The 27,125-nt window shown below is 39.1% G+C and overlaps 1 long non-coding RNA gene across 2 annotated transcripts in view; it reads left to right on the top strand.

Moving 5' to 3' along the window:
* LOC124217718 (uncharacterized) overlaps nucleotides 1-27,125 on the top strand; it is a 96,146-nt gene that overhangs the window by 15,226 nt on the left and 53,795 nt on the right. Inside the window, exon 1 of one of the 2 annotated variants that reach the window (XR_011177037.1) lies at nucleotides 25,801-25,928. The exons of the other annotated variant lie outside the window; for it this stretch is intronic. This is a non-coding gene — a long non-coding RNA (uncharacterized lncRNA). Of the gene's footprint in view, nucleotides 1-25,800; nucleotides 25,929-27,125 lie in introns of those variants that run through there. 2 annotated transcript variants of the gene reach the window in all.

The raw sequence follows: 27,125 nt of genomic DNA, 5'->3' as shown, positions 1-27,125 counted from the left end.
TTCAAAAGCGCATCACGGATGACCGGATAACCCGGGATCTTTAAACCAATCGGGCATATACTTATCTCGGCAAGGCGAAGCATGATGCGTGTTGAGAAATTTCCAAAGCTCGGAACTCGGGGAACCAGCTTAAGGGGGCAAATAACTTCAGGCATGCGTCACGCGGCTTCTCCGAGATGGCTATTTGCATTACGGACCGCTCGCGTCTCTCGTCCGATCCGAATCGAATGCAAAAGAGTGCGATGACCCTACGCCGGGTGCACTTTATATATTTATATGGATACAGAGACGCGGTCTATCTGTTTCCGCGTTACGGCTTCTCGGCTTATAATTATAATATTGTTCGTTAAACGGTTTTATCCGTGTCCTTTAACCACGGCTGGCTAGGGATCGTTAAGGATATCAGTAGATAATGATCGATTTGTTGAATGACGTTCGGACAAATTTCAAATATGTCGCATCGGAGAGGAAAACGAGCTCGAAAATATTGGAATTCGATGAAATACATCAGATCTCAATCATTTGGAATATTCCGTTATTCGTAAAACAACATTTGCTTGAATTTCTGTCCCATTGATATAATGTGAAAATTTTGTTTCATTCGTGTTTACTATATTATCGCCGCGATTAACCCTTTGAGCCACGTATTATTGCGATGAGTTGAATTCTATAACAAGATAGGATTAGGTACATGATTTTTGTGGTCGCTGATAACCAATCTGTAATCAGATTTCAAAAACTAAAAATGTCAAAAGTTTCAAATTTATGTATCGATGTCGCATCCGGCATCTTGAATTTTTAATATCCGTTTTCAGATTCGTAATTAGCGAAATCAAAAACTTACAAGTTAAACGAATTATTCCTTCAATTTCTTTCCAACAATAATAATTATTTACATTGTATCGCAATAATTGCCTTCGATTATTGAAAACCTATTAGTGTACCACCATAAACCGCAAAGGAACATGTTTTCAAAGTTCTTTGACTATCCAAAAAATTGATATAAAATTGCTGGATCGATACAAAGTACTGTTCCAGCTGTGGCTCGAAAGGGTTAACCAGCACTTACGGATCGCGACATTTAAACCCGGCGATTTGAACTCTTCGCAATTACTCCGCTGATACGAAAGGTGGGCCTCCGTTTTCTTGCACGCACGCATTTCCACCATTTCTTGCATGCACCTTACGCACGTGCGTTCGTACGCATCGCACACTGACCACCGTAACTTCTGTCTCGTTGCCGTCTGCAACGCCTCGAATACCCAACTCTCGTATAATTAACGAGCTTCCTTGCTAACGAGTAAAAAAGTAGCCGATGTCAGGCGTACCGTATACATCGTATAAGCGTGGAAAATATTTTGTGCAAATGTTGGCAAATTTTTTTTTTCCCCACACTTGTAACAGGTACGTGTTTCTCTTTGTTTAACGGTTTATCATCCCGAAACGATTTTCAACATCGCCTAAAAACGCTGCAACGGTTCTTGTTCTCGTTATTGTTATCTCTTTCAGAAGTGACAATTTTCTATCACAATTTTTGCTATATTCTGTCGTTGCAATTTACGCGTTCGTTACTAATGTAAAATCTCAATCAAGTTTCAGTCGTTGAAAGTAACTGATGAAATTCAGTTTTTTGCTCCGGTCTTCGTACCATTTTTTGAAAATCTTTATCTCGTTTATCAAGTGAAGGTTACAAGTTTGTCAAAACTTTTATATCCTTTTTTTTTTTTTTTTTCAATATTTGCCGATCAATCGCAACAACAATTTCACGCGCAAGTATACGTATAGAATTGAAAAAGAAAAATTCAATCGAAGAAGATAAACGTCAAACATCGGCGAATAGTTTAGTATTTTGTTGCTAATTTTGAAAAAATTGGGATACCTGAGTCGAATGTTTTCTTCTTCGGTTACGACTGGATAAAAAAAAAGTCTCGACAATTGTTCGACCTAATTCACTTCGGAATACCTGTGAATAAGGTGTTTATATATATGTGTGTGTGTGTGTGCGTACACATAGGTATGTAAAGTTCGTGTTCCACTTTTGATCGGCGAGGCGTAAAGCGAGTCGAGCTGTTACTGCTGCGCTGTTTAAATTACATTTTAGGTAGAAAGAGGAGGTCAACGATCCCCGGAGTTCCATCTGGCATTTAACTAATCGGCGAGCATCGTTATAAGGCTGGGAAACAAATTATCTCCTCTTCTTATTCTTTACTTGTGCGCCTAGTCTATCTAACCAACATCCGAAGTATCTAATTTTCTCATCTCCGTAATTTCGGAACTTTGAACCTTGGATTTCGGCCGATTCGAAACTTTGAATTCCGTGTACTTTAAGTTTCGAAATAAAAAAAAAAAAACAAGAAAAAAAAATTGGGAATTACGGCGCTTTCGCAACTTTTCGAATTCGGAATTTCGTTCCTCCTTCACCTATTTTCTCCATTACATACGTTGAGTAGAGTAGTTCGGAGCAGGACATCGGTCGTTATGCATCCGCAAGGTACATCGCAGTTTGTCTGTGTTTGTGCGTGTGTGAGTATTGAATAAAAGGCTGCTGCGCGGGTGACCGTTACGGATCTGTGCCGGTCATTGACTTCTGGTTTGTCAATATTCTCTCTCTCGAAATAGTCTCTCTCTCCACTTGCGAAGATAGAATTCGTCTCTCAGTCTCTTCGCGCCGAGAGATGCTGACACGCCGCGTTGCGCTTCCCGCCGTAGGAATTATGCGGAGGTTATATTTTACTGTACCACAACTGAACCTGCGCTGTGTTCGGGGACCGGAAATACCGACAAAATTTTCATCTTATGCTTACAATAAATCTAATATTCTTTATTTCATTGTTACAATGCGAACGCTGGTAATATTCTATCCATCTCTCGCGCACTGTTTTCCTTTATCTACTTACTAGCCGGCTTCTAGCGTTGAAACAGCTTTGTAGAAAGGGATTTTCCCGCTAACCGAATAAATGAATAAATAAATAATATTTATCGGGGTATCGTGAATTTCGTAACCGAAATTTGTATAAATTTTTGCGATTTTTAGTTTAATTTATTATCGCCTTTTCTCTTAATCGTTAAAACTATGAAATTTCGAGAAAAAATTGTTTCATCTTTTAACCGTTGCTGATCCATTATTTCGTTGAATAATCAATTTCCACACGGCTGCGATTACGTATAACGCTGTTGATCTTATTGGCGGGAATCGTTTTCTTTTGCAACGGCGACGAATCAATGAGTGAGGTTATATATATATATATACACAGCGAATGATAATTGTACCAGAGTAGGTTGGTTCGTACAACGTACGCCTGCGTATGTATAATACACACACCTATATATAACGTATTCCTACCTATGTCATGTGATATAATTCACTGCAGTGAATACGCAACGATTGGATCGAGAGTGTCATCGACCTCGCGTATATTCAAAACACCTTCTAAGAGTTTAACACGACGATATATATATATAAGGTATAGGATATATGCGTAGGAATAGAAGAGAAAAACAAATAATCGGGATATGAAATGTTATCAAATATTAGACGTATATAATATTGAAAATGCGGTAAAAAGAGATTAGTAAAATAAAGACAGAAGAAGAGAAGAAAAGAAAAGATGCAAATTATACATTTGAAAAATAATATGATTTCTGCGTTATTGTCAACGCGACACAGTGTCCGTCATTGTTACACGGAGTGAAAATTGATCGATTTCAAAAATATTTCCCCCCGTCGCCGGGAATTTAAAAAATTTTTTTTTTAAGACACGTAACGAGAGATCAGTTTCAATCACAATTATCCGGAGCTTGATTTTTTTTTTCGCATCGTTTCAGACTTACCGTCCCGTTAGAGCGCAATCACTTTATACATATATTTATATCTGAAATTGTTCGCATGCAATTAGAAGGCGAAAATATCTTATCGTATAATTCGATGAGAAAATTAATCTAGGATCGCACGAATCAGGTACGTGTACGCAATTGCGTAAAAGTCCGAGGTGTAATTTCGTCTGATTTTTCTATAAAATTTCGTTGACTCGATTTTTTTTATCTTCGTTTTTTTTTTTTTTTCTTGTTTTTTACAAGATTCTTGTTACGCCGGTGATTTGTCAAGAGTTGAATAACCTCTCGTTGCGACTCGATGTGGTCAGGTACATGTTATATATATATACACCTGGGTCTAAATCATCGCCGCAATCTTCGTCATTCCACATTCCCTCTCTTCCGGTAAAAAACACTTCCCACCGTTACCCCCGTTACTCGACGCGAGAGTTATTACACATTTACGCACGCACGCGTGTGCGCAAGTTAGCCGTTCACCGTCGAACTCGTTCATGGCCGTCACGACACCGTCTCTCCCGGTTTGCTCTGTTACACATACCTGTACAGTGTGGAATCTTTTCCTCGTGCGAAGAACGAAGAGTACTTTTGTCACAGGCGTACGCGTGCGTTCACAAGAGGCAGCGAGACGTCTTTACGCGGATACCTAGCAACGATCCAAACTTGGGCAAACGCTTTAAAACCGTAAGCCGAAGGCACGAAGCACGCTGCTGCTTTAATGCCACAATACATGCACGCCTTGCGTCAGAGTCGGCGGTCAACGACCGGCTCTCGCAACTGCCGTAGTATTTACTGTATTACCGTCGGTGGAGGATGACTGACAATGAAACCAAGTCAACTCCCGTATAACCTATTTAACAACGTCGTCGTCATCTCAGGTATTACCTACCTATATCCGTTCGATGATAAATTCAAGTATAAAATATAATACGTCTACGTCTGCGACACGTATGTTACGTGTACAATTGTCTTTCTATTTTCTTACTTTTTTTTTTTTTTTTTTGCATTGCGAATCGAATTTTCCCATGATTCGGGAAAAATTGGTACAAAGGAAGGGACGGAAAATTTTTGGCAAATTATTTTCATTTTCTGTTTTTTTTTTTTTTTTTTTTTTTTATTTTGCCAATAATCGAATATCCGAAACGGGATAAACGAGAAGGAAAAAAATATACAAGTCAGAATGAAAGACGTTTCGTTTTCCCCCGCGGGCGACGAATGATAATAAAGGGCGGGAAACTCCGGGAACAGGGAATTGAACTATTTTATTCAAATTTCGGTACCTGGATAAAATATATATATATGTGTATATACATATTGTTACAATTATCGTTACATCTAAATAACAAGTACAATATGAATGTGCGCGAACAATGTAAACCAGCGCTAACAAATAAATGGGTCACGCGGTTGGCGGAAATTGTGGAAGTACACAAAAATACACACGCGAACATACTTATATACCAGAATCGTAGTTCTCCTCACAGTTAAGTTGTCGAGGGAAAGATTTGGGGGGGGGGGGATTTTCGTTGCCGAAAAAAGCCGTTATGCGTTCGTTCATATATATATATATATATATATATATATACATTTTCGTGCGTTTGTGTTTGTGTGCGCAGATGCGTAGGTACCTTATACGCGTTAAAAAAAAAAAAAAAAATTATACGCCGGTTAGAAAAAAAAAAAAAAAACAAAAAAGTAAGAATCACGAGTAGAGCCAACTCGTGAATACCTGAACGCAATCCTCTCTCTCTCTCTCTCTCTCTCTCTCTCTCTCTCTCTCTCTCTCTCTCTCTCTCTCTCTCTCTCTCTCTCTCTCTCTCCTTACCTCACACACGTACAAAGGTGGGTGCGTACGTATAGAATGCAGGCCGCGGAGCTTACGATAGTAGTCGAAAGGCTTTCTCAGGTCGTCGAACCCGCTCTTTACAATTCTCGGCTACTGGTTCACCAATTGTTTACAAGCGTCTGTCTGTGTGCGTGACTTTTCGAATGTGTTTAAACCGGGGTTTCCCAATTCTCGATTCGTCTAACTATTATATGACCAATGTGCGCGCGCGTGCCTCTGCGCTTACAGATGCGTGCGTGTCTTGTAAAACCGAGAATTTTGTCGCACACGTCAAAACAAACTCGATGATCGCGAGACGATTCATCCGTTCGCGGTATGGAAATAAATCTCACGATTCAATGACCCCGTTATTTAGCCCCGATGATCGATTCCAGGCGCCGTCAGCGATCTCCTCGATCTGTATCCTGTCTCTTTCTCTCTCTCTCTCTCTCTCTCTTCACTTTTTAGGATTATTCGGATTTTTACAGTTGTTGTTGTTGTTGTTCTTATTATTATCATTAGTATTATTAATATTGTTGTTTTACTCGAGCTGGTCTTCCGAACTTCGTTTTCTCATCCAATCCTCTTCGCATCGCTGAATTCTACTGTTCGCAGATTAGCGATAAATATAATTAAACGATGATGTGTAAATACACCGATGAAAATGATTGTGAATTTACTACACATTTTTCGTAAAAATAAAGAGAGTCGACAATTTACGCAGTGTACGTAAATTACTATGTAAATGTCTTAAATTTACGATGAAGAATTAAAAGAAAAAAAAAAAATAAAAAACAATCCGTATTTACTAAATTGTTTAATAAATTTATTGTATTTGCAAATCGAATAAAACTTCCAATACAGTGTAGGAAGTTTCGTGCAAAAGTTTTTAACGCTGTTACAGGTATGTTCTAATTCATTTCTCATCGCCGTCGTCGTAATCGGACTTTCTCTTTTCTCTCTTTTACTCACGTTTCTATCGTCATTCTGCAATCTCTCTAATCGGCATTACGTTTTACTGTCGTTACTTAATTTTTATTTCATCTTCTTCTTGTTCTTCTTCTACTGCACATTTACAGGCTACGATTTTCGGGATCCCCATGCGTAGTAACGGTACTCGCCACGGTCTCTCTATTGGTCGTATTTCGTCCGTTTGACGACGATATTTTCAACAACGTTTGACCGAGAAACAGGAAGAAGAAGAAGAAGAAAAAATAGATTGAAGATTGATCGGAAGACACAAAAGCCTGACGCGTAGCTTTACATTATGTACATTTTTCTTTCTTTTAGATTTATCTGTCTGACAATCTGTCTCAAGAATTGCTTCGGTACTTAATTTATATACACATTGATTTGCACAAGCGTGTACAATATACACGACGGTAGATATTAAATTTAAATTTCGCGGTGAGAAAAATAATTTGCAAATTTCCCCATTCGATTTTACCGTTAATCGCTCCGCGTCGACCTTATTCAAAAAATAGTCTTGTATCTACGTATTACGAATATGTAAAACAAAATTCGACCCGGCATCGGAGACGAACAAAAAAAGCAAAAAAGAAAAGTAAAGAAAAAAAACAACATCGCGCTAATCCTAAATGTAAACGAGACATTTTTCGTCACGTTTGTACAAAAAATTTTACCACGAAAACGATCATCGACTTCGTTATATGCTGTTTCAACAGTCTATGGATATTATACCTCTGTCTTTTGTAACGGTGATAAAAATTTATTTTTATCGAATTATCAATGAAGATTTAATCAAAAAATTCTAGCTACGAGATTTAGATTGTGATAATTATTTGAAAACTGAGAACGTCACAAAGAAGAACCGGACTTGTAATATTAGGTCTCCAGTTGACGTTTGAGAATTTTATCCGACGACTTTTTCATTATTAATTCAGTCTCATGAAATAGTTATAATTCGATATGAACTTTTTATTTAGGATAACAAGGTTCCCGGTTGTGATACATCGTTGCGTTATGGATCGTGATCTTTGGGTCGAATGTACAAATGTCAGGAGACGAATAACAATTGAAGCGCTGCGACAACGTGTTTCTTCACAAATTCAAAAAAATGTGAAACAAAAAGTGTAGAATAAAATACGCGCGATCCTCCACGTAACGTAGAAGAACGCTCATCTCTTCATCAGAATCTTTCTTTCAACCTGATCAAACATTTTTCGAAAATGACACGTTGAAAAATCGTAAATATTTTTTATCAGAAACAGCCTATCGTACGCGTATTACGTGTAAGAAATAAATGGCGGTCGAGGCGTCGTCTCTATCGCATACACGCTGTGTCACAAGTCTTATCATCAAGAATCTTTAACGAGCAGCAGGTTCGTCAGGGTGTCGTGTTTATGGTAGCCGGTGACATATTCATTACATATATATATATATATATACGTATACGTATATGCATACGCATACGTAGGTGACCAGCGCCGGGGTAAAACCGTTGTGTAAATTCTCGGCGAATGAATGAACTTACCGACACAATCACATCGCGCGTACAGTAACGATGCGGAGGTGGTGTCTGATTTCCTGTTGCCCTGCTGGCTGACACCGCTCGACACGAACGAAACCAACCGACGAACCAACGAATGACACCGTGCGACGTGCTCGAATCTGAATGGGAGATGGAGATGGAGAGATAGAGATGGATCGAGAGAGAGAGAGAGAGCCGGTTCGCCACGCGACACTGACACTCCTCGGTTATCACGGTATAATCATCATCATCACCATCATCATCATCATCATCATCATTACACTGAGTTGCATGCCGAGCGTGCGTTGAGCTCATGCCCTAATCGCCGGCTCTTGGCTCTCTGTGTACTTCATCGATCGCCCTCCGGAACCCACTACACACACGGTGCATTGAACCTCGAGGGTGAGAGAAAGAGAGAGAGAGAGTGTCTGCTTTTTTTTTTTTTTTTTTTTTTTATCGCCTACACCGAGTATATTTACAATCATATTTTATCCACTCTTTTGATTTTGTTTATTCACGCGCGTGTGTAAAGCATTGCGACAGAAATATCAGAGACGATTAATTATTACTTTTTCGGCAAGGAATAATCGATCGGAGACGAAGATGAGGAAAAGACGCTGTGTCTTCGACCCTCGGAGGAATAATAAATTATTTTTGTTCTTAAAGGAAGTTTGTCATCGAATAAAATTGCGTGCTCGTATTGAGACGAAATCTTTTTATTTCTTCGATGTGTTATTCGTGAATAATTTTTTCGTCGTAAACAACTCGTTGATGACAAACGCAAAGGCAATCGTTGCGCTTGGAATACCTTGTAAAATGATGGGGAAAATTTTGCGAAAGAAGCAACGAACGCGTATTAATTGTTACATTAGCCAAACAATCGCGTCATCTACCTATAATAAATGTGTATTTAAGGTGTTCACGTACGACGTGACTACATAACGTGTGTATCGTGTATTATATATATATATATAACAACAACAACAACAACAATAATAACAATAATAATAATAATAATGGCGAGCGAAAATTCTTGGAAAACGATTCCTTATCTCTTTCTACATTGCGTCTTTTATGTTATTATCGTATATTGTGTGGCCTCGTGGGCACATCCGCAGAATCGTCTCGCAAATATAATTGGTTATTAGTCCGATAAATGAAGCACGATACGCGTGCGAGTTTTCTTTTCTGGTTATGTTTTTGTTTTTTTTTTTTTTCCCCCCATCGTTCTTCCAGCTGTATATTATTTATTAGGTTGATTAATGCATAGGCAGGATTAACAATCGATAATAACGATGTAACGTAACGATCGTACGCGATGATTATTCGTTCAATCGCGATAATTGATAATGTAGAAAGTTGGATGGATTGATCATTCGTTTGAGATCGAAATAATTGTCGCACGGTACCATCATTGTTATTATCAGTATTGCCGTTACCTTGTTGTTGTCTGTCAGATTAATTTTGAAAAATCTTTGTTGCACGAAAGTGTCGGTTTTCCTTCCTTTTTGTTTGTTCTTTTGAAAAAATTTCACACGACATGCAACCCGTGCTGATTTCCGAGCGATCGGAATTATCGCAAAAATAAAATTCATCAAGATCATACTATTACAGCGCGTATAATATCCAACGAAATGAAAACGGTGACTTCTATTAATTGTTTTTTTTTTTTTCTACTGATACAGAAATTTTTTTCGAATTCAAATTCTATATTGTTTTTTTATTATTTTTCTTTTTTTTCTTTTTTTTTTTTCACTCTCTGTACGCAATACACGTCATAAGCAATTCTGTTTATTTGTAGCGCGAGTGTGTTACGTTATACGTACGTACATGCATACACACACGCGACCACGCGCACACGCGCATGCATGTATTATATTATGTATGTATATATATATAGAGAGATATCCTTGTGCGATTTGACCTTGTCCTTGAAAAATTATCTCGCGTTATCAGGCAGTGCGAAACCTCATTCATTTCGCAGGTATATAATATGTACATTACATATATATGTATATATTCGCGTGTAACGAAATTTAACGCGTGGTTGTATCAGTTTCTGCCTACGAATATCGTGTATGTGTATACATAGGTATACATAATAGACGATTGGCGCAATCTTTTTTCATCTGGTTTAATAATCGTTGTGAATTTATTATATATATATATATATATATATATATATATATATATATATATATATGTTTGTGTATATACGAAGTTACATGTAATGTATAATGTGCACGTGCGTGTATGCGTGCGTATAAAGTATACACGAGTAGAAACCTGTAAGGTTTTGAATTTCATCGTGTGAGTATCGAACGCTTTGCAGTTCTCTTTATATTCATCGTCATTGTCATCGTCATCATCATCATCATCATCATCGTGGATGTGTATAATACACGCCTGCGATACAATGCGATGTTAAAAACCTGCAGCTGCACAACTGTGCGAAACTTTATTCGCGAAGCCATAACTGCGAACAATACGTATTATGCGAATTATATTGTACACGATACATATATATATATATATATACACACACCGTATACATATACATGGTATGCATGGACAGGTGTGTCGACGATCACTTTTGTTGTAGGTACGTAGGTCAGACTGTCCGTTATACGTTGGTGTGACTCTTTTGCAGATAGTAGACGATAATCGTATGGAATAATTGCGATTTTTCATTCCGTTTTACGTTTATCCTCTGGTCTTTCATTTTTCTTTCACGATTTATACGTAAGCAGAGATATATAAAAAAAAAAGCACATTCAAACCTCCCACGTCAACGTTGAATTCTAGTGAACTTTACCGTGCATAGTTTTGAAGTTTTTTTTATTTTTCGATATAGCTCGATTCGTCGACGAGTTGTCATTTATTTATACACGAATACAACGAGTTTACATAATATATAATATTATATAATTGTGTTTCGTGACGTATAACATATATTGAGACAAGCTCGGTCATTTTACTCTTCACGTATGTTGCAAATAATTGCTTATTTTTAGACGTCGGTACAAAACATGTATAATATGTAATACGTGACACATATAACGCATGACACATACTCGCCACGCGTAATCCGAGACGACGTCACCCACGCGTTTGATTGGTCCGGAGAACTCCGCGAACGTTATACAAGACCTTGGCGAATTTAATTAACGGATAAATAATTGCGACGAGATTCAAGGACCCCGTAAGCTCCGCTACGTATATATATATATATTTATAATCTATGACTATGTACTTGGATTAGCTTATTTTCGCGATTTTTACGACCGAGATCGAGGCGCGAAATGTTAACGAAACAAATGGCGGACGATATTTATAGTTGAGGATAAAATGGAATTGAAAGGAAAATTGAAAAAAAGTATTTATATTGTATTGTAACGGATTTTATTCTATTCCCGATGAAATGAAAATTGAAATTGTTTTTTATTAATGAAATTAGTCGTATTAAAAAAGGTGCTCGCGTCAAATAGGTTAATACAAAAGCAATTGAAGATTGTCGAAAAAATCGCGATAGCGTTCGTGATTCGTATTTGTAAAGTCCAATTCGAGTTTTGACCCTTGAAAATTTACAGGTGCAGGTTAATTTTAATCACCGGCAGTAAACGTCTTGTAGCTCTAAAAACAATCTAGTTAGTCGATATTCGTGTGACTTCACGGCCGCAGACTTGTACTACGTATTTGTTGAATATTTTGTTTAGAATCCACTTTCTTTTCATCGCAATAACGTTTGTCCTTTTTTTCAATTTCTTTTCGAGCGTAAATTTATTCGATTATTTTGTTCATTTGTTGAAAATACTTACACTAATTATGACAAATTTCTGTTTCACGATTTCTAAGCCTCTATATTGGGCGCACATGTTTATTTATTTATTTATTTATTTATTTATTTTTTTTGCCAAAAGAAGGTGCCTTTAAAGCGGAATTGCATATTATTACTTGTAACAAATGTAAAATAAATTTTCTCGACTTCAAAATTAACCGAATGACATGATTTTATATTAGTTAAAAAAAAAAAAAATCCTACAACAAATCCGTCAATCAAATCGGAGATGCGGTGTGTAGATTCCAGTAGATTTTTAACAGGTATGAAAATAGAAAAGAAAAAAAAAAACGAGGTCCCATCCCGGAATCTTGCGTGAAAATGTTTCTTTTCGGAAACGAAAGGTTTTTTTTTTTTTTATTTCTCTTCTTCTTTCATATTAATAAATTTGGGTATTCTTCAGACGGGTTTGAAAAAATCCTAGGGTAAAGACGAGCGATTAAAAAATAATTTGAACATGTTTTTCGCAAGCTTTTTATGGGTCGTACCCTAAATTAGGAAAAATCATTGGTAAAATTTAATAATTTTATGGTCAACGGTTTACCGAGTCGACTTGGAATGCCCTATATATATATATATATATATATATTACGGGAGCGAGGCAGTTGAATACGCGATTCGAGATGGAAGGGCGGTCGGATTCGGTGGTGGGGGGGAAATTTTGCACGACGGGCTGCCTCGTGCCATTCGGTCACGCCGTGCTTCGCGAAAACTTCCGCAAGGACAAGGCCAAGGACGCACCGAATCCCTACCCCCACCTCGTTCGTCTCGCGCACGTTCCTTATCTCGCCAATATCCCTCTCCATTTATCGTCAGACCGCGTCAATCGATGATCTCACCTAATCGCGTAATTTACGCTGATTACGATACTACTTTTTTTCTTTTTAACGAAAATTCGCGAGATATGAAAATTTATATGTAATCGACGTTGAAATTCCTTGTTGAAAATAATATTGGATTGATACAATTGAATTTGATGAAACGGCAATTTTTCAATAACAATTTAGTTGTATTGCATCGAGAAAAGAGAAAAATAATAAGGGGAAATAAAATTCTGTGATTATTATTCCTGGACTGTATTCATTGTATTGATGTGATGTTGTTTAGTTTTAACTATCTACTTGAAAGATCGGAAGTTTATTCTAACAAATTGAATTACAATCAAAGTGTGAAAAAATAATTTGATACAAAATTGAATACAACAAGTTTGAAAGATCAGTTAAACTTTCGACGACAATTTAACCTCCGTTATTATTACAAACCGTGTATGACGAATGTAAATTTTCCGATCGGAGAAGAATTTTATCAGTAAACCAAGAAGGAGTAAAAAAGAAAATAAAAATGAAATCGTTCCTCGGTGTAAGACAACGTGATGTTTGACACGCGTTTCTTACAGGTATCGAGTCGTTAATTTTTTTTTTCCCAACGCACCGTCTTCCGTCTAGCTGCATCCACCCGCGGATCGTATACCTGGTTAAAGATACATCGACGCACGTACACGCATTTATCGTTTTCGCACGATTGCGTTGTAAAGGTTCGGCCGAGCGCCGTCTCAAGCCGCGAGACGACGACGACTCGGGGCGTCGCGACGCCCGTGACCACGCGACCTTGTCCTTGTAAAATATAACGCTTGCGACGAGGCGAGGCGATGCGAAGCAATTCGCGTTTCGCGATTCGCGCACTTTGTTCCACGAGTCTCTGACGCGGCCCGAGTTTATCGCATCTCACCTTGAACAAAACTGCACACCGCTTACGATGTACGCGCACGTGTATATTTTCGTACGTGTATTATACATACACGCGCGCAACAAACGCATATTTATTAAACAGCGGTAACCGCAGGATTGTTAACCTGGATGGAAGAATGTCGAGCTGTGGGTAAAGCGAAGAGTAAAATATTGACGGCGATTATGTAAGATGAAGGAAAAAAGGGGCTGGGTTGAAGTTCCGAATTTGAAAAGTCGCGAAAGCGCGGAATTCCGAGGCATTTGGTGGCGAAACTTGAAGTTGAGAATTCTAATTTTTAAGAAACAACAAAGCTTCGAATGGTCGGATAACCGACGGCTCGAAGTTACGATGTTAGAGATTCCGAAAATTCAAGTTACGACAGAGGAAAGTAACGAAAAGCAAAGTTTCGATAGAGCGAAATTACGAGAATTAAAACATCGTACTCGGACAGCGTAGTTTACTCAAACGAGTGTGTGTGAAGAATGCGAAAAACCGAAAATCCAAAACAAGGAAATATCAAAATGATGAAATTTCACGAAGCCAGAAAGATTTTTTCAGATTTTGAAATTTTCTCATTCTCGCACTTTCGGAACTTTGACTTGTTCGAGTCACGCCTTTTCGGATCTTAGAGCGCAAGTTTTCGGCCAATTCGAAACTTCGTTGTTTCGTCAAAGTTTGATGTCTGTAGGTACTTTGAATTTCTCTACCAAAAAATTGGGAATATGGCGCTTTCGTGACATTTAAAATTCGGTATTTCAACCCCACCACGAAACGTACGACGTGAACGACAAACGTGTCGCGTATTTCTAACATCATACATTCATGGAATAACGAAATGCCTAATAAGCGAAGTGTGGGCGAGTTTTTATTGTCACCGTTGTACCCACACACATTTTTTCTTCCCAACATACATTTTTCTTTTTTCGTATACAGATTTTCGCCAGTGTGCGAAATAGCGTAATACCTACGTATGCGCGATGTACGACGGTATCATATGCATGCACACACGTATGTCGCAAATTTACAAGGCCAAGACGTTTGCCAGTCCACGTTGTCGACCTTCGCTTTGACCGATAGCCACACTCCACTCGGCAATGCGAGACTTGCCGGAGAGAGATCAAGGCTTTTTAATACACATGTACGTTCATATCTCTCTCTCTCTCTCTCTCTCTCTCTCTCTCTCTCTCTCTCTCTCTCTCTCTCTCTCTCTCTCTCTCTCTCTCTCTCTCTCTCTCTCTCTGTTTGTGTGCGTGCGTGTCTGCGAATTATGCAGAGGAACAGCAGCGGTTTGATAATCGTTTCACCGACAAGTTTCGTCTTCTTGTTCTTACAGATTAATACTTGAATCTTTGCGTCATGCCCAATGTATATAAATGCCGATTAGTTATTTACCTATCTTTGATCGGTATCAAAAGTATACCTGTATTAAGATTCCTTCAAGTTGCAGGTGCGTGTGGTTGGTTGAATAACAAAGCTAAATAGAAATAAATAATTTTGCTTCGCGTCGTCGACTCGTTGATATTCAAAACGATCGTTAATCTTTTCATACTCCGCGGTGCAGTACGAATTTGGTATCGAACGTATTATTGATCATGTTCGATCAATCGGTTCGACATAATACAATATCGTTTTGATTTATTTATTTATTTTTTATTTTTACCCAACTTACTTATTTTATTATCACCTACTTATCCTTGTTATATATATCACGTTTCGAAACGACCGCAATTTTTATTTACATTTTTTTTTCACGATATTCACCGTAAATCCAGCATTTCCGTTAGAATCTAACGCATCTCATTTAATCCAATGATATATTCTACTAGAAAAATACTCGTACATCAGGAACACTGTACCTACTTCTTCGTACATTAGAGCTTGATCATTTTTCAGCTCACCGTGCAAATGTCGTACGATTATATTACACACCTGCAGGTGGACGAAACAACACGCATACACACGCACGACACATAGGTTGTCATATGCATACGTAAGACGGAATTTCAGGTGTGTGTGTGTGTTTGAAAGGTAGAGCTTTGTGTAGTGTACACGTTACGTACAAACATGCGACATCTTATTCCCTGCAGAGCATCGCGCGGATGAACGAGGATGATTATCGTACGTACCGCGAAATGTCGCACATGTATACGAATATGTGTGCATGCACACACGCACAAGTGACATACACGCGTGAATATGTTTTATCCGTGTTTGTGCGCGTGTGTTCTCAAGTGTATGTATTCGCGAATATTATACCGGATTATGCAACAACGTGTCGGTAGCAGACGAGCGTTCTTCACCTCCTCCTCCTCCTCCTCCTCCTCCTCCTCCTCCTCCTCCTATTCCTCTTCCTCCTTCTTCGCCGCCACCCCGCCAAGAAAAGAGATGTTGTCTCATGCTCCATCGGTTCAAGGTTGACATGTGCCTGACGAACGAACGGGCGAACGGATAGGATGGCATCCAACCTGCGCACTCCTCCACCTCCACCTCCACCTCCACCTCCTCCTCCTCCTCCTCAGGCTATGTACCTCATTTGCAAGAGTTATCGTCACCTTGGACGATACCACCGACGACGTCCTGTAGGCGGTGATGGTTTTTGCAATATTTATTATCTATTTGCCGATTTTGCATTTCCGCAAATTATGGGAGTCGAAACTTTACAACTCGAAGCGGTGAAATCAAAATTTTCGATATTATACGGTTTCGATAATTGTGTTTTTTTTTTGCAATATTCCGTACCTATCAAATTTGACAATTATCTTTTGATGGACTTGAATATTATTACGCATTCGCAATAAACCGGATTACGTATGAAATTTTTTGACTCGTAGCTTCGAATATGTGTCATATAAAAGTCTGGGATTTGTGGAATAGTTTTTATTTTTTTTTTCCCCCGTATATTCATCACCGCTGATCGAGTGGATTGGAAATCGAAAATTCTACTTGTTGGACGGATGAATTTGAGGGAAAGAGGAGAACAAAATTTTATGCAAGAATATCAGAATTTCGTGGGAAAATTGCGTATTTATAAAATCACGCGCGGTGTTTCGTACAAGTAATAAAAACGATTGATTAACGCTGCGAGAATTTTCACGCCGTTACAAAATGAGATTGAAATCATTCCATATACGAGGTACGATATCGGTATGTCAATTAACCGCATCTCGTATCGTGTTCGACCTTTAATTACGTACCGATCCGCTTTTGGTCATGCTCTGCATACTTAACATCGCATATCGTATAACACGTACAGTGTATAATAAGCCTCTTCGGTTGATGTGTAACCGAGATAAGAAATTTTCAGAATGAAACCAATCGGTGAAGCACTTGTGTGTTTATAATAATTTATATCGACGTTGTAGCAATGCTGAATCACATTATTTGTCGGAAATTGTTGACAACGAAGTAAAAAAAAAAAAACGAAAAAAAAAAAAAGAAAAGCTTATAACGCACGATGTGTCCATGTTTGTATAATACGTGTACATACGTTGTGCACACGTAGGAAAAAAAAGGTAAAAAAAAAAAAATCGAATAGAGTTGAAAGAAATCACACGTGTCAAGATTCGCGCGGCTAACTGACAAGGTCAATCCGTTTACTCGTTTGCTCTCTACGCAAATTCGTTGTTGTGTGTGAGTCTCTGCGCGTGTGGTTATGTATTGTATAACATGTACACAGCAGCGACGGCCACCGAGCTAAAAATAATCGATGCATCGATTAATCGAGTTCAAAAAAAAAAAAAAAACAAAAGTAATCGAACACTACTCGATTTGGACGGTAAAAATTAATCGATCAGTCGATTGTTTTGTTGTTGTTGATTTTTTGTTTTCGAAACGGTGCATTCGAAACCAAAATTTCGTGAATTTCAGCACGTAGTCTTAATAGCGGAAAAGTTATTTTTGATCATTTGTAGATTCGTTCGAAATACTTTTTCAATTTCAGGTGAAAATATTCATCTATCTTTCACGTATTACATCAAATATTAATACGTTTGATAATGATTCATACTTTAATCGCGTAAATCGATATCGTACCGCATCGTCGTTAATGGGAGTAAAAAATAAAAACCGATTGCGAGGAAAAATAATCGAGTCGGTGGTTTAATAGAGTTTGAAAAATAATCGACATACTCGAAAATCGATTATTTTTGGTCATCTAATGTCTGTATTTGAATTATTGTACGCGCTTAGAGCGTATACATTGAATATAATTCGATATGTAAATAGAATTTAAATCGCTCTGGATATCTGGCGATAACTTTGCACATTGGTAAAATAAAGAAGCGGGAATGAAAATTGACAAATTCTCATTGAAATAGAATCTAGGATAGAATGATGCAACAATTGCAGGTTCGATACGAGCAGCTATTTATAACGTAATGGGTACCTGTTGCGTAGTAAATAGCGTTACGTAGGTATATACATATATATATATTATATACACACGTAGATGCGCGGGTGCAGAATTTTTGCAACGATCCCCGATTCGCGATATCGCTACTTTGCTCGCTCCAATATTAATCAGCGTATTTAAATAAATCCCGAACGTAGCTGTTCAAAGTCATGCGGTAAATTCATCATGCACTGATTTATCTCACTCATTTTATTACTCTTTGCCAATTAGCGCGGTTAGTTTCAAGATCATAGGTAGATGGGAAAAATATTGAAGAAACGTGAAACTCTCTCGAAATATTAAAAGAGAAAAAACCAATTTCATTCGAATACAAATCTTCCCTAAGATCGTTATATAAAATAAAACATGATTAAATATATATATATGTATATGTATATACATACATATGTGTGTGTTTGTATAATGCATTACAGAGAAATAAAATGGTGTAATAAATTTGTCAAAATTATACGCGAACGAGAAGTTTTTTCATCATTATATCTCTGCGTATAATAATACATAAATTTTTTTCTTTCACACGCCTTTAAAATGCCCATATCTGTATACGACGAGTAAATAACATGTCGAAAAATAAATACGAAACAAAAAAAAAGATAAAAGTAAATTGAAAAAAATTAAAATTCGTTGCCAACACGATTTCCCTATACGACGCACAATAATTATACGTATATTATAAACGTGCCGATGTTATCGTGAATTCTTTTTCCGGATTTATATTTAATCGGCACACCTATAAGGTTATACCTACACACGCAAACGTACTTATATCATATAAATTCCTCGCTGAACTACGCGAAAAATAACTTTGTACGTAAACACAACAGAGGTGTAGATGTGTGCGGTCGTTATCTTGATACACATGTATCGAATTGCCGTAATTGAATAATTATTTTCTCAATGTCAAGTCGTATAGCGGTCGCGCCGGGAAAAAATCCCTCTGCAACATCCGCGTTTACATGCATGCATATATATGTATGTATACATATATGTATATACATACCCTGTTATCACACACATACAGAGACTTTTACGCGTCACTGCATATATGTATACATATGTATATATATATATATATATATATATGAACGTAACGATGTGTGACGTACGTCTCGCTATTATAAAAACCGCTGGGTTCGACGTTCTATATACACATATAAATCATATAATATACATACACCTGCACACACACACACACACACACACACACACACACAAATGTGTAACATAATTATAGGTACACACGGCGGGTGGTATTTTCTGTATTTTTTTTGTTTTCCTTTTTTTTACCAATTTTTCTCGTTTTCTTTTTTTTTTTTTTTTTACTTTTTCGGACAGCGACCTTGAGAAGATATTTCGCGATCACCTGACGTGCTCGGCGGGAATACGTAATCCAGGGTCATTCTCCCACCGCGAGAAACGTTCTCCCCTCTTATCCCCACCGACGCCGAAAATACGTCGCCGGATTCGCGAATTTTAATCCCCTGTCCACCGCTGTTTACCCCCCTCTTACCTCCTGCCGCCGTTGCCAAAACGTCCGCAGAAACGCGGCGGGCCACCCGCGCGAATAACGCGAGACTCGCGAATTTCTCTAATATACCGTTGAACCTCTTTTTCTTCCTTCCATCCTCATCTCTGTCTTTCGTTTCAGAGCGATTTCGATTTTTTTTTTTTTTTTTTTTTTATCTCGCCTGTTTTCTTTTCACCACCTTTTTGTTTTTTTTGTCTTTCACGTTGACGGAATGAAATTTCATTGACAAGTTGTACACGTATATGTATACAGGTATGCGATCGTGATGAAAATTTGTGCGCAATGAAAAATAATCGATATCACGGAATATGATTTGTTTTGCATATTTTGTTACACACAAGTTTGAATGGTAAATTATTGTCGCGGGCTTGTACTATTTTTGGTGATAATAATTACAGACGTCACGGATAAACGCAAGGGCGGTGATGAGTTTCGTCGACTTTTTACGGTGACGCGGTTTGCGCAAAATCGATCCGATACGTAACATTAAAGCTCGCCTTCTACGATGATCGATGTAATTTATTTGGAACACCATTTTTCCGGTTTCAAGGTTCTTATGTAACGTGTCTGTACGACGTGTGGATATATCGTTGTACAGTAAAACTAGCGCTTTGAAAGCTCACAGCGTTTATCGCCAAGCCGCTGACGGTCAGAGGGAACCTTGACCATAAACCAACTCGTATGATCGATATTCTATGCATAGACGCGTGTATGAAAGGCAGGTTGTCATTTGCCGTAGCGCAAATGGCCCGGGTGAAAAATTCAACGATTCTTTATTTGCGTCGCGATCATTTTATATTTCCGATATGTATAATTGTTGCCTGTTTTTTTTTTTTTTTTCTTTTTTTCTCCCGTCAAGTATAATTATTTCACAAACGAAACGAATTCGGTGAAACGGTTCTCGAATTTTCACGTGATTAATCAATTCCAGTGAAAAATCATCGCGAAAGAGAAAGAAATGTTTTTATTTGTTTCTCCAATTTTGATCATCGCGATTTCTTGCGATTATTAAAAATTTCTTCTCGAATTTTTCCAGCTGTTCAAAGTTGTGAAATTTTGGCATCAAGTCGATTATAAAGGAGGGTTAAACCTATAAGTTAAATATAGGAATATAGCTAGACGTTGAAGTGAAATCTGACGATATTATACAAGCGTAATAGCATCGGAGAATATTCTAGTACCGAGGACGCGAGATTTGCACACAGGTATTTTTTCTTTTTTCTTTTTTTTTTTTCTTCTTTACAGACCTGCGTACGTACGTACTTCGATAAAACAGGGTATGTAGATCACGACACCGGCAAGCATCGGCAAGAATCCGAAGTTTTATAGCAGCAGCAGCAGAAGATGGAGGAGGCCTTGGCACATAAAATTTGTAGGCCAGATTTTCTTCGATGTGCAAAATTCACGACTAGGATAAGAATTGAGGAGATTGAGAAGTGGTGATATACACAAGGTGCGAAATCGCGTTGAGAATTTGAATAACGGACGGTGAGGAGAAAATTTTTGACCGATTGCGTTCCGATTGAAAAACGACCGTGAACGTGCGGATATTTTGAAAATTTGCGAATTAACCAAGGCGAATTAATTTTTTGCCAAATAAAAAAAGACGGTCTTTTCAAGTGGAATTACATGTATTACGGATTGTTACTTGTAAGAATTAATTGAACGACACGATTTTATAGCGGTTGTAATGATTGTCAAAAAAAAAAAAAAAAAATATCACAGTATGTTGTTACAAGTTCAGTGTTTTCGCTGTTAATCTTGAAATAAAGCGAATTTTTGTATAATTTCAATTTTAGCCTTGAATAACTTTTTACATTGTTGAGTTGTCGAAAAATTATGAGAGACCTTTTTTTTGGCGGAGTATTGAATTCCCTGTCAAAAAATATCTGTCAGAAATTTATGTACATTGACCTCGTTATTGGGTTACAAAATTCAGAAATAGCTAAAATCATTTTCGCGAGTTACATTGAATGGAAAATGGTAAATTAATACTATTACTAAATATCACTAAATATTAACATTACGGGCTTAAATTATAACACAGGCGTATTATTTGTTGTTTCAACAACTATCAGGCGTGATGATTTTGAGCTTTTTTCGGACCACCCCAACGTGTACGTGTGTGTGTGTGTGTGTGTGTGTGACCGGCTTGTTCTGCAATTACGTTGCGTTTTTCCTTGCTCTTGAGGGAAACTTAAAGAGAAGTAAAAAACAAATGATATTTTTCACACGCAGCCGATATAAATGCTCCTGCAATTTCTTGCGCGTATTTTTATCTTTTCTTATCTCCTTTTTCTTCTTCTTCTTCTTCTTCTTCTTTTGGTTCCTCACCCGTGCGCTTTAAATAGGAAAAAGAGATACGGAGAAGATGGAAGCGCACGCGTGTGTGTGACCTTACTTGTTGGGCCGAAGGAGCTTGCGGGCTTACGAGCATATAATTCTTCGCTTAACTTTCGGTGCCCCTTGGCCAAAGAAGACCCGAGACAAAGGACGCGAGGCGTCGGGACAGAGTCGATGTTCCAGAGTCGATGACGCTCGTTTTTGTCGCGTCTTGTTGTTGCATTTTATTTTTATTTTTCCATTTATTTCTATTTCTATTTCTATTTCACACCGATTTTCATTATTTTAATACTCCCGCGTGTTATACGATCATTGCAACCCGACGCGCGGCGATGACAATCCGCATGTTCGAACGACCGCTCGATGTACATTTTCAAGGACCTGTGTGAAAATTTTTAAACTTGTCCTTGTTTCGCTTGCCAAACGTAGGATATATACGAGGATTCCGTTTTCTTTCGCTTGGCTTTATTGCGATATTGAGAAAGCGTAATACAATCCCTAAATTTTCATTTCACAATTCACAATTCATTGGTTCAAATTTCAATAATTAAATCCTGTAAAGTCGTGAGATAAAATCTCTGTGATCAGTTATTTGTTTACCTCGAGGATGAAATATATCGTTTGTATAATTAAATCGAAGGTGAGGGAAATGAAATTGCGACGAACGTTATCTGAGACGTAAAAATTGTTGACTTTTTTTTGTATTTTTATTTTTTTTTTTATTTTCATTTCTTTTCTTTTCGCGAGGAATCTCCGAATTTGCGAATCGCCGTTACGTACCGCAAGTGAAAAGAAGAAACAGCGACAGTTTGGAAAATCGCCAGCAATGTATAAGCACCCTCGTATACTCTCAATATACTTGATGTAATATATAACGTGCCTATTGTATTTACGATGACGATTATACGCGTATAACCGTAAGCAACGACCGGACATTTCATCTTGGCGCGGAGAGTCGAGTCTCGCGTGAAAAATTGTCGGAGACGAGACCGTGGAGAGAGGAAGTGAAACAAAAATTAAAAATTAAAAAAAAAAAAAAAAAAAAGAAACGAAACAAACGAAAAGTAAAGATGAAACAAACAAGACCGAAAACGAAAAATACTACCAAGGCTAAAAAGCGGCACGCACCAAACCATATTCCTGTGATACAGAAATGATACGAAAGCGGTCGTTCGCAGCGGACGGACGAAAATACTCTGTGATAAAATAATTTCCCGAGCAATAGCTCTCGGCCACGATTATTGTCACTCTTGAATATCGTTTTATTCATAAACAACGCGTCGCGTTTTCCTTGTGGTTGAATTATGCCTCAGGGTGGTGCTATTTCGGGTTTTGGTTTATTTCATTTTATTTTATTTTTTTTCTTTTCTATTTCAATGCGGGAAGAGCGAGCGAGGGAGAAAGGGAAAGAAAAAGAGAGTACACATGCACGGACAGTCAGGGAAAATTCTTGGATGAATTCTGAAATCACGTTCATCGTTGTTTGCGAATATTTCAAAAATTTTATTACATTATTCTTTCTCTCGTACATACTACTTGTGGTAGGGAAATCGGGCAGCAATGGTATGAAAGTGATTTTAAAACGGCTTTAGGATGGCTGTGAGCCGGTCCTCGAGCTTTCTGTTTTCGCACTGCACGTTCCAATTTTGCAGAAACAATAAAATACTAATCCAAATCAAATTCACATTCGTGGTTAATGATTCGGAAGCCCTCAGGTAAGATATTACATGGAAGTGTGACAATTTTTTTATTATTTTAATCACTACAACGGATCCACCACTACAAATTTTGGAAGTCTAACCTTGAGTTCGCTATCCATGACCCAATAAACCCCCGCCCACCAATTTCCACCAAAATCGGAACATTTTTAGATTTTTTCCACCGTATTGAATCGTTTCGACCATTTTGAATTTGGCGATCTGACTTCAGATTCGTGATAGGCCGCTCAACTAACCGACTAGTACCAATTTTCATTAAAATCTGACGAGTAAGAATTTACTTTTCCCGAATTGTAAAAACCGGTGATGGTAATGGTAATAATAGCGTATAATAATTGTTATAGTAATAAGAAGAAACAAAGGTGTCATCGCCTTCCCTCTCGGTACCTGCAGACGTAATCTTTCCTTCTTCGCTTCCCGCAGCCCTCCAACGAATCCGGAAAAATGTCGTTGACCCATATTTCCGAATTGTTTACCGCGCGTCTTGGTTCACTTGATCCAAATCCACCCTCCAGCCAGTATCGCGTGTCAACCTTCGGGGAAATGAATTACAGGGGGAGGTTCGGCTTATAGGTAGGGAAAAATAAGAGCCGAAGCAGGGCGTAAAAAAAAAAAAAAAAAAAAAAAAAAGAAAGGAAATCACTCGCCTGTGCCAAAAATCTGGCAAAACATCAACGGTTATTGTTTTATACACTCAATTGAAACATAATAACGGAGAAAGCGTGTCGACGGTAGGAGTGTCGATTTCAGATACAGCAGTTCGGTGCAAAAGTCTGCACTCCAACTGAAATGATTCGAGTTAAGTGTTGAAAACTTCAGACGTCCGCAAGTGGCCGTCTCGTAAAAGGGCGAAACGTGACCGTATAATTCGCTGTTCGTACCGCGCGCGTAAGAGACATTCTCAATAGGACAAGAATAAACGGTCCAAAGACGAGCACATTCACAATAGGAGATGAATAAACGGTCCACAGACCTCGCGGTCAGTTTCAGTTAAATTCTGCCCGGTCATTCTTCGATTGCCACCCTTGAAAGTCTGCGGTCGTGACCAGGGTACCAGGATAACAGGATACCTCGACGCTCACGAGGCCCTCGCACACGTCCTCCTCGTCGGGTGAAACACGTGGTGATCGGGAGGTCGAGTAAGCTTTCACAAGATGGCGGGTGTCGTTGCCCTCTGCGCAACTCGAGGTTCGTTGTATACCGTTGGTGTTATGCAATCTTCCCCAATAACAATGATCCCGCTTCTGCCGTACCTCTGATGCAGGAGGTGTTACAGTGCCTACCACCACAGCAACTTGCCGGATCCGCACCTTGTGTAGAGATCGATTCACACTAGCTGACTCACTGCGTACGCGGCTCGTTTGCCGATTGCCCGTTGCGTCATTGTGGCCCGATTTCGGGCCCATTTTGTTCCCCGGGTTGCCGGCCCTGCAAGTGTCGCAATTAGCGCGATGAACCAAAAGCCCGAGTATCGCAACGCTTATTACGAATGTGAAACTCTACTCTTGGCGTGCGGTTTTAGTCCTCATCATCGTCATCGGTTTGGAGCCGTAAGAGTAACTACACGTGTGCGTACGAAATCGATGTTCGCTCGATGGTGTAACCCTGGTCTCGGTCACCTCTGCATTGTGTTCCTCGATACGTCTTGTTGTCGGACTCGTTGCGCACCACGCCTTGTAAGAATTGGGATGGATGGAAAGAGAGAAGAAACGATTCTAAGAGACACCGTGTAACTTTCTCGGTGTCGCAATAACTTGCCTCAAATAATTGACAAAGAGGGGCACTCTGCTCCGGAGAACGTTAATTACGGTTCGAGTGCGGTTGAACTCGTTATAGTTTTCAGCCAGGCTAGACGATCGTGACGGATATCGTTTCATCCAGGCCCGGGTCAAGACACTGCGAATTGTGCGCTCAATCAGAATCCACATTTAACCACATGTAGGTCGGTTCAAACAACGCTCGGTAGAGATCTCTGCTCCCACGCTGATCATTGATGCATGCATGATTTTTCCCACACAGCGCGACGAGCGCTCTGGAATCGAGCACCTTCGACGCGAGCTGTGGGACTCTTCGTCCTGCCGTACGAAGAGCGTTATAAATTGATGCTCGACGGTGAAGTCGGTTATATCGGCAGTGTACCTACCCAGCATGGAGTTCACGGAACCTTGTTCTTTCTACGATTCATCTGGAATTAGAAAGTTCGTTATGTATACCGGTGTGTATATTTTATTGTATATATTATGTGTAAAACAAAACAGAGGGAAAGAGAAAAATTTCGTTTCGATCAATCGCGGAGCGACGGTTTAAACGGTCCGCCCTCATCCGGGGAAGACGCGAAACGTATTCCGCGCTACGTTTTCTCCGCTCTCTCCGAGATCGTCGTTGCACTCGGCGGTCCTTGGGGTCACAGATCACGGGGTCGTCTCGAAGTTGGCTGCTACTCGACGGCGAAGCTGCTCACGATCGTGACGTGACGCGCTTCCACGCCGACTCGTCGACGGCTGATCCCATCCGATTGCGAAACGTCCCGGCTTTGCGAAATCGTCGTCTCTTCGAGAGACGCGCGCACTACCAGCTGCCGGTTCTCTCGATGCATGTGCAGCTCCATTTTTTTCCCCGTGTAACTTGACTCAGCCTCTCCGAGGAGGAGGAGGGAGTGGTGGTCAGTCGGTACTGAAAGAAAACTCTCGACCAGGTGTGGCCAGGCTGCATCGGACCGCTGTAAGTAAATTTGGTCGTCCTGGAAACCGAGAGACCTCGGATGACTCCGTATGGTCGTAAACGTGGACTAGTCCGTACGAGATGTATCTTTGGGGGAACTTATTGAGGCGTTAAAAACAAGTGGAGCACAGCTGCTGGACGCCAGCTTTCGTTTTACTTTGTCATATTTCACCACCCTCCCTGACCTTATACGAGATTCACGGTCTCCGACGTGCGAGCCAATTTATCGGTGGCGGTAAAGCTCGTAGAATACCAATGGAATCGTCTCGAGGCATCGTTGCTTGGAAATATTCCAATTCCTTTTTGAAATCAAAATGAAGTCAGGCTGAGGATTGTGATTTTTTATGCCAACCACCCTCGTATCGTCGTCTGGATCTTGCAACGCACTCTCTTTGTATTCGTTTCGCGTACTTTTTACCATCGCGTTAGAACGCAAGCAACCGAGTGATAGACACCGTATCTCCTCTCGGTGTATAGCGTGTTTATTCGCCGTACCTTAAGACCGGTGTTGTTACGAGAGTAGGGGAGGGAGAGCGCTGCTTGGTAGGAATGGAGGTTACCGAGTGAAAGATATCCAGTGAAACCGAAAGTCCCATTCGTTCTACTTTCCATTATATGCAACGGTGTAAATAATTGGGTCGTTATATTTTTCTATATACCACATCAAATAATTATCGCTTTCTGCTTCTCG

This window comes from Neodiprion pinetum, chromosome 4 (assembly GCF_021155775.2).
Source record: "Neodiprion pinetum isolate iyNeoPine1 chromosome 4, iyNeoPine1.2, whole genome shotgun sequence".
NCBI classification, from domain to species: domain Eukaryota; kingdom Metazoa; phylum Arthropoda; class Insecta; order Hymenoptera; family Diprionidae; genus Neodiprion; species Neodiprion pinetum.
Note: the sequence above shows the minus strand (reverse complement) of the source record. Positions and strands in the feature narration are given on the sequence as shown.